This window comes from Dendrobates tinctorius, unplaced genomic scaffold (genome assembly GCF_039654945.1).
Source record: "Dendrobates tinctorius isolate UK_male_01 unplaced genomic scaffold, ASM3965494v1 ptg000075l, whole genome shotgun sequence".
NCBI classification, from domain to species: Eukaryota; Metazoa; Chordata; class Amphibia; order Anura; family Dendrobatidae; genus Dendrobates; species Dendrobates tinctorius.
Window position 1 is genome coordinate 47,477,501 of NW_027361743.1, and position 10,000 is coordinate 47,487,500.

At 42.1% G+C, this 10,000-nt stretch overlaps 1 protein-coding gene across 4 annotated transcripts in view; it reads right to left on the minus strand.

The window, feature by feature from the left end:
* POSTN (periostin) overlaps positions 1-10,000 on the minus strand; it is a 93,834-nt gene that overhangs the window by 80,649 nt on the left and 3,185 nt on the right. The gene's annotated exons all lie outside the window — the stretch shown is intronic.

Here is a 10,000-nt window from a genome sequence, read left to right on the forward strand (position 1 = left end):
TGCGAAATATCTGCATGGAGTTTACATGTCTCCTAGCATAGATTCTTATTGTTTTCTCCCATACTCTGTATGACAATGTGCCTAAAATAATTACAGTATCCCGTGTTAAAGTCTGCAATGGGATAATATAGGTAACAATCAAAATAGCTCCTCAAGATAACAACTGCCCTTCTCAGATCATTCACTCCACACACATGTAGAACAGTAAGTCTCTTGATCAATCCTCATGCCATCCATCCACACACCTGCAGAACAAGAACAGCCACCATTCAAGCCACATACATTCAGTCAACGCTCTTGCAGAACCAGAATAGCCATCATTCAGTCCAAATACATTCAGTCCACTTACCTACAACAGAACAGCCACCGTTCAGTCCAAGTACATTCAGTCCACATACCTCCAGAACCAGAAAAGCCACCGTTTATTCCACATGCATTCAGTCCACATACCTGCAGGACTAGAAAAGCCACCGTTTATTCCACATGCATTCAGTCCACATACCTGCAGGACCAGAAAAGCCACCGTTCAGTCCACATCCATTCAGTCCACATACCTACAACAGAACAGCCACCGTTCAGTCCAAGTACATTCAGTCCACATACCTCCAGAACCAGAAAAGCCACCGTTCATTCCACATGCATTCAGTCCACATACCTGCAGGACCAGAAAAGCTACCGTTCATTCCACATGCATTCAGTCCACATACCTGCAGGACCAGAAAAGCCACCGTTTATTCCACATGCATTCAGTCCACATACCTGCAGGACCAGAAAAGCCACCGTTCAGTCCACATGCATTCAGTCCACATACCTCCAGAACCAGTAAAGTCACCGTTCATTCCACATGCATTCAGTCCACATACCTGCAGGACCAGAAAAGCCACCGTTCAGTCCACATACATTCAGTCCACATACCTGCTGTAACAGAAAAACCACCATTCAGTCCACATGCATTCACTCCACATAACTCAAGATCCTGAAAGCCACTGTTCAGTCCACATACCTCCAGAACCAGAAAAGCCACCTTTCAGTCCACATGCATTCAGTCCACATACCTGCAGGACCGGAAAAGCTACCGTACAGTCCACATATATTCAGTCGACCTACATTTAGAACCAAAAAAGACACCATGCAGTCCATATACCTGCAGGACAGGAAAAACCACAATTCAGTCCAAATACATGCAGTCCACATACAGTACATCCAGTCCACACACAAGCAGAACCGAAACATCTAACTTTCAGTCCTCATACATGAAGCATAAAAAAAAGCCACCAACCAGTCTACATATATCCAGTCCAAATGCCTGCAGGACTGGAAAAGCCACCATTCAGTCTACACACATCCTAACGGCAGAACAGTAAGTCCTGAGTCAATCATTTTAAAGTAGTGGCAGTCGAGAATGGAAGTTATGTCTCCATGTATTGTCTCTGAGACTGACCTTTAAACTCTATCTATTACATTTTTGAATGGCTTATTTTTTGAAGAAGAACATATGTTCTGTATATTGCATATGTACTGTATATTGGTATGTATCCCTAACTTTAGTATCAGATGTTGAACAGCACAAATATACGTTGGCTTAATTTTGTCTGGCAAACAATTACTTTTAGCTATAAAATAAATAGAAATAATCTCCTTGTTCTAACTTCAAAGTCATTTTTCTCCTTTCACTTATTCACTTTCACTAAAGGAAGTAAAATGCGCTAATAGCGCCTCAATTTTCAGGCAGGATTTGTCGGAGGTTGTGATTTTAACAGCAAACAGATGGAACACTTTTAAAGGAATATCTTAAATCACAATTTCATGGAGAGGAGTTTTCTTTTCCTCTGGATATTTTACAACAGGAACTGCACAAGATTTTCAGACACACAAAGAAGGTCAAGTTACATTACTTAGTAATGTAAGATTTACAGCATGGGGCTACAGGTAAAGTAATTTAAATTTTAACTGCAACATTCCTTCTTTCACTCTCTCTCTCTCGCTCTCTCTCTCTCTCTCTATATATATATATATATATATATATTGTCATGGTCACGCGAGGCTGGGGGCGCTGTGTCCAGCCTTGCGTGACCATGACAATATTTAGATGACCCTTGTTACACCGCCTCCAGTTGGGCGAATTTAAATAATAACATGTGCAGCTGGATACGCCGCCTCCAACAGGCGAATTTAGGTAATACACGTAGCACGTAAATCAGGAAACCCCGCCTCCAGTAAGGCGAATTTAAACAATAAGGCAAAACCTGGGTAACAATAACAATGGTGGCCCTGCGATAGGGAATAGGGACGTGGAGACCTTCTGCACTCCCCTGAGTCAGTGACTCTACACTCCTAGCGTTCCCTAGGCCGGTTCCGCACCGGGCGCCGCTCAGGATACCTTTAAACCCTAGCTCCGCCTGCACCTAAACCCTCACTAGGGAAATGGTCGGTGCGGAAACTAATCCCACCACTGCACTAAACGCACATAAGGAAGAGTGACAAAACTGGGGAACACCACTTAGCTTTACTCTGTTGCTTATGCTCCCAGCAACAGAGCCCACCACCTGCGTGCATCTTTTCCTCCGACCGGGTCCAACACCATAGTGCAACCTTGGAGCAAACAGAGTCCACCACCTACGTGCAGCTGTCCAGAGAACAGAGTCCAGCATAAGAGTCCAGCTTTCCGCAAAAGCGTCCAGCATCTTGAGTCCAGCTTTTCAGCAACTGAATCCAGCATCATGAGTGCAGCTCTACAACATAGCTGCCACTCCACCAAGCCATGCAAGAACTCCTTGCTGACACCATAGCTGCAACTCCACCAAGCCATGCAAGCCCTCCTCGCAGACACCATAGCTGCCACTCCAGGACTCTCACTGAGCTGCCCGGGACTCTCTTTCAGTTCCTTCCTTCACCCAGGCTTGCATGTAACTGAGGACTAATCACCCACAGTGATTGACACACCTGACACTCTCTTATAGAGCAATCACACCTATAACATAATTGCGTGCACAAACTGAAGTAACCAAGTGCAATGACGCTCACCACCACTGGGGGGCAAATTTAGAACAAAAGACACCACAGTGCAATAATCCTAATGGCCTCCGGGGGGGCAAAACCACCTTTGGCACACAGTCAAAGGAAAAAAAAGTTACTTGACATAAAAGATCATGACACATATATATATATACACTCACTGGCCACTTTATTAGGTACACCATGCTAGTAAGGGGTTGGACCCCCTTTTGCCTTCAGAACTGCCTCAATTCTTCGTGGCAGAGATTCAACAAGGTGCTGGAAGCATTCCTCAGAGATTTTGGACCATATTGACATGATGGCATCACACAGTTGGCGCAGATTTGTCGGCTGCACATCCCTGATGCGAATCTCCCGTTCCACCACATCCCAAAGATGCTCTATTGGATTGAGATCTGGTGACTGAGGAGGCCATTTGAGTACAGTAAACTCATTGTCATGTTCAAGAAACCAATCTGAGATGATTCGAGCTTTATGACATGGCGCATTATCCTGCTGAAAGTAGCCATCAGATGTTGGGTACATTGTGGTCATAAAGGGATGGACATGGTCAGCAACAATACTCAGGTAGGCTGTGGCGTTGCAACGATGCTCAATTGGTACCAAGGGGCCCAAAGAGTGCCCAGAAAAAATTCCCCACACCATCACACACCACCACCACCAGCCTGAACCGTTGATACAAGGCAGGATGGATCCATGCTTTCATGTTGTTTACGCCAAATTCTGACCCTACCATCCAAATGTCGCAGCAGAAATCGAGACTCATCAGACCAGGCAACGTTTTTCCAATCTTCTACTGTCCAATTTCGATGAGCTTGTGCAAATTGTAGCCTCAGTTTCCTGTTCTTAGCTGAGAGGAGTGGTACCCAGTGTGGTCTTCTGCTGCTGTAGCCCATCTGCCTCAAAGTTCGACGCACTGTGCGTTCAGAGATGCTCTTCTGCCTACCTTGGTTGTAACGGGTGGCAATTTGAGTCACTGTTGCCTTTCTATCAGCTCGAACCAGTCTGCCCATTCTCCTCTGACCTCTGGCATCAACATGGCATTTCCGGCCACAGAACTGCCGCTCACTGGATTTTTTTTCTTTTTCGGACCATTCTCTGTAAACCCAAGAGATGGTTGTGCGTGAAAATCCCAGTAGATCAGCAGTTTCTGAAATTCTCAGACCAGCCCTTCTGGCACCAACAATCATGCCACGTTCAAAGGCACTCAAATCACCTTTCTTCCCCATACTGATGCTCGGTTTGAACTGCAGGAGATTGTCTTGACCATGTCTACATGCCTAAATGCACTGAGTTGCCGCCATGTGATTGGCTGATTAGAAATTAAGTCTTAACACACAGTTGGACAGGTGTACCTAATAAAGTGGCCAGTGAGTGTATATATATATATATATATATATATATATATATATATATATATATATATATATATACTTTTATAAAACATTATGTATGAGATACAACAGGGCTGCACTTGTTTGCAACATATCGGCTGTACAATCAATAAGCGAGGGCTCCATTTATGGAACATCTGTAGACAATGGGCATCCCCAGCTTCCCTAATTTACCCTGCAGAGAAAAGTCTACGCATAAGTACAAGCCACTCCATTGTAGTCTATGAAAGTAATAGAAACGGTCAAATGTTTCGCACTCATCATGTAATATAAGGGAGAGCACCACATTCATGAAGAACCATCTCCTCCTCTCTTAACAATGGAGCAGATAGGAGTCACTAGTCCACACTGTGCTCAGCAGTGATTTGATGGCTTCTATCTGAGGTTTTCATGTAAATCACTGAAAAACAGGATTGAGGGTCCCCTGATGAAGCTATTCACTAAAATTAGACAAACAACAATTTAATGGACTCCATTTGTGCTCTCTTGGGGCAGCATCCATTTTTTCAGAGTGGCACAAGAATGTAGTCGAGAGCTACAGGTTTTGTTCCCTCAATGTTCAATATCTTATAAGTAGGCCAACAATATCCTGCGTTTTAAGTTTTGGTAAGATAACTAGAAAAACACTAAAAAAGTGTTCAGACATATTTAAAATTTCTAACTAGAACCACTTATTTTTCATCTCTTATATAGCACCAACATATTCTGCAGTGTTGTACAGGTATTGTCACATTTCACCTTGGTCCCTAATTTGCCTATCACTGGCCACACACAGACACTAGCCAAACATTTTAGATTTAGAGGCGTATCAGCTGAACCTGACGATTTTAACGGGAATAGTCCATCATTCACTGGTGCGGGATCCTGCCAACTCTGTCCCAATGGCAGGAATATCGGCGGTTGAATTCCAACCACCTTATGTATTTGATCCATAAGACATACGGAGAAAAAAAGGTCAGTTCACCCAAACAAAGGTGTAAAGCATGGCGGCCGGCGGTGTCTTAGGAGAAATGATGGAGAAAAAGGAAGAATTCCAGTGTCTGGATCTTCAGTTAAAACCACATTTTATTGGGTAAGTATTAAAAACCCCTGTATGGGATATCTATCTAATGCGTTTTAGACTGGTATCTTTAGTCATTGCATATCAGTGTTATCATATTCAATGATTAAAGGGAACCAGTCATGTGATAAGGGGTTAATCTGCAGGTTAATAACATTCTGAACCTGCCAAGTGACTGCACTTACAGCCCCGATACAGAAAGGAAGTGAACTTTTTTCTTCCTGGCAGTGTTCGCCATCTAGTCGTAGGGGTGATGCCAGCGCTATTTCAGTGACCACTTTGTGTATAGAGAGCGAGGCTGTAAAAGCGCTCCCCACACTGACCAAGAGCAGCTCAGCATTAAGGTTGGCTGTCAGTCAGTGCCTGGGTAGTGGTCACAGACGCTGCTCTCTATACACAGAGTCCTGACTGAAACCATGCTGGCACCACCCCTGTGACTGAAATCTGAACACTACTGGGAGAAATAAACTTAATTTCAGCCTAGAGCGGGGCTCCAAGTACGGGCGCTGTGCAAGGTAAGAATGCTGCTAAAGAGTATATCCAGGAATTTAGAAAAAAAGGCAAGTAGTTGCTGGCAGAGGCAACTACCTGCCTGCTGTACCCGACATCGGTCTATGACTGCTCCTGCTGGAGATTCAGTTACTCCTTGTCAACACAGCAGCAGTTTCTCTTCCTGTATACAGAACGGGACTACATGTGTTATGCCGATTGACAGTGAGCTTCCCCCAATTAGGCAGCGGAGATGAGTGTCACTCAGAATGACACCAATAGTCCTGCCCTGCCAACAGGGAGACAAACTGCTGCTCTGTTGACAGGGATAGCTGAATCTCTGGCAGGAGCGGCTGGGTATAACAGGCAGGTAGCTGCCTCTGTTAGCAACTACATGCCTTTTTTAAAGTCCCGGCTATACCCTTTAACTTGCAGGTTAATACCATATCTGCAGGTTAATATAGTTTTTTTCATGTGACAAGTTCCCTTTAAAGAACTCAATCTGAAATGCGTTTGCTAGATAGTCCTATACAGAGGTTGCAATTTTTAATACTAACCTAATATAATGTGGTTTTAACTGAAGATCCTGATGCTACTGTATCCTCACATATCCCTTGTAGACTGTGAGCCCTCGTGGGCCGGGTCTTCTCTCCTCCTGTATCAGTCGGTGACTTGTATTGGTTAAGATTATTGTACTGGTCTTTTATTATGTACACCCTTCCTCACAAGTAAGGCGCCATAGAATAAATGGTGTAATAATAATAATAATAATAATAATAATAATAATAATAATAATGCTGCAATCCTTGCTCCATAACGCATAAGCCACCACCAGAGTCTTCTGACAGCAAATCACTCTCTGTATGAGTGGAGGTGTCCAGGAAAGCATTCAGCTTATGACTAGTCAGTTTGTATGGCCAGCCTAAGGCCAATTTTATTGAAAATAGCTTGTTTCTTAGTATAAGAGAAGACTAGGGTACTCAGTAGGAACTCAAGGAGACTTGAGTAAAACATACAATTCCACATAGGCGACATCCTTCATTAGATTCAAAACCGAGCGAGGCAGAAATACAACCATGGAATGGCCGTGCTTCCCCTTCTATAGCAATAGTAGAGACTACTGCGTGGCTTAGAAGAATAAAACCCTACTTAGATATACAATACGATCCTTGCATACATTTTCATTATTATCATGTCTACTGACCATTACTATACAATGTAAGGTTTCCCACTGCTTTGTCTAAAGCTTCTTTACACATCCATAAAGCTCTAATAACAGGAACCAGATTGGTCTGCTGACAGGTCCATTCCTGATTCATTGGGATTGACACGACCCCAAAGGTCAAAGTAATAACAACGAATGAATGATTCTGTGAGATAAAATCCCACATGAATACACAAGTTACTGCCAATCAGTTTTCTACCAGGCAATAATTAAATGCATGTAACACATAGAACAATATGACAACTCATAAAGTATTATTAAAATATTCAGAATTGAGAGTCCTCAGTGGTTGATACATTTTAATGGCTAACTGAAAAGATGGTAACACATTGCAAGCTTTCGAGACTACTCAGGTCTCTTCATCAGGCATTGACTAATACAAAATCTGAAGTCACATATTTATGCACAATACAGCACAGAAAAAATGCAATATATAAGACAAGTGACGTGAAGCAGAATTATGATTGATTATGGGAGAGGGAGAAACATATATATTGGACCAGTTTATAGATAAGGAGTCCGGATGTTTTATTGTCCTCTGATTGGGGTCTCCTAATGTGTTGTGATGCTCCCACAAGGTCTTAGGAGCAAATTCCTTAATTGATGTAAAAAGACATAAATCCATGCGACACATTCATTCCAGCATTGAGAGTGTCAAAGGTCGTCATAAATTTATAATCACAGACTCTTCTCTCTCTCTGCAATGTGTTACCATCTTTTCAGTTAGCCATTAAAAGGTATCAACCACTGAGGACTCTCAATTCTGAATATTTTTCTATCTACTGGCTAACATGGTACAAAGATATATATCTTTCCTGTATCAAAGTATTATTAATGATTTATCTTACTTGTATCATTGGCGACAATAAATGAAATATATCACTCTGTGGCTATACATTCTGAAGTCATTCTTGTGAGATATAGGCTGGGAAGTCCTCCCAATATATACAGGATCGCTGATGTCCCGTCAGTATGAGTGTAGCGTAACCCTAGCGTGCGTGTTTATGGGGGAGTCAGGAAACAAAGCTTTCACTGCCAAAATATTGAGTCATTCACTTGCTATCACAAGGTTATGCAAAAACATGAAACTCAGTGTATCTCCTACTATGATATAATTTGCAAAAAATGAGAAGTAATATGAAAAAAATGCCCCCCCCATCCATGTACATCCTGTAGACTACTTAGCGATAAGCCTCTCTGCACTTTTACTACAGATTTATTAGGGGATCATGTAGCAATGTTAGTATGTAGACAGTGCCTGCACTCCTCCACATTCAGCGGGCTCAGCGCCTTTATTAGATATCCCATTACTGAGTACAGGTCTTTTAGACACGCATGAACCTTGTAGAAATCAGTGTTGTAAAAAACGTACCAAATACTGAGCGTGTGAACGTGGCCTTAACCTATGAAAGGGACAGCAATCGTTTTTTTTTTTTATCTGGAGCGCTTGTGTTATTTTCGGCCAGGGTAGTCCTTTACATCCGTCACAGCCATACCATAGTGTTTTGTTTTATAGGACTCCCATCCTCAGCTATGGCCATCACCAATGTCACATTGCCTGCTATGAAAATCCCGGTTGCAGGGGAACACATATTTCTTTTTTTATTCCCCTCTAGAGAGGTTATAATGAATTAACATTTGATATTTTGGTATTTATCATATAAAGCATTAAAACGGACACAAGGCCCTTCACTGCCCAGAGGGATACAATTACTAGAAAGCATGATGGGATGATGAAAGTGTAAACACCTCCCCCTAGTGGTTGCAAAATGGAAAACTTTTGTAGGCAAATTTTTACAAAAGTAGAAGAGACCTATGATTTCAACGAGATTTTAAAAAAGTGCAATTTTAGTTTAGTTTATCAGTAATGGGGAATATTTGGAAAATCTGAATGTTACCAACAATCATTGACTGAATTGGTCGTCGTCAAAGTATTCTCCAGATGTGGTGAAATTCCCAGCCTATGGCTATCAGGGCATGCTAGGAATTACATCTCTACAACAGCTGGAGAGCCATATGTTTCCACAAGTGGCCTTAACCAAATATTCCATAAGTAAAGTGCTGCTATAAGTCTCACTTCCTCACTGCACGTTTTAAAGATGATTTTAAAAACTTTTTTTTATTTTTAACTCTTGATTTATCCTGATGAACATTCCCGGGACAGGATCATGCAATTACCTAACAGAAATCCAACGCTTTCTTCATATTTGATGCAAAGTAGCTCTTCCATGTAATCCCAAAGAATCCTTCTATTGACATTTTGCCTAAAGATATGTATTTTATTAGTATTTTATCGAAACTTGACCTAGTTTTTCTATGCCCAAAGGCTGCTGCCTTCACTGAAAAACTAGAATACAGAACCTTCCTGTCCTGCTGTCGGGATCTCCAGTGATCAACAAGAATCTGCCGGAGAATCTGGAAACGAGTGTTCAATTTCCCTTCTGCATGGGAGTTTAATGATTACAGGGTGCCCATGAAAATGAATGGACTGTCTGTTTTAAGACACTGCTCCTGGCAGCTTTCTCCAGTCAATAGATGGAGGTTATGGATGATTGACTTCCCTTCTATTAACTCAGAATTTCCTAATAGAGCATTTAAATATGAGATCTGCAAAACCAGACAATCTATGAGCTAGAAACTAGGTGCATTTCTGTAAATCTGGATTACGGCGGCACGTAATCGATTGCAATCCCTGAAAAGGGAAAAATTCTCCTTGTGGAGATCCAGCTAAGCAAGCAGTACTCTATAGTGGGGAAAAAGTTCTCTCCTCCCGCAGAAAAGACGTTGTTCCGGGTCATGTCTAAGATATTAACTTAT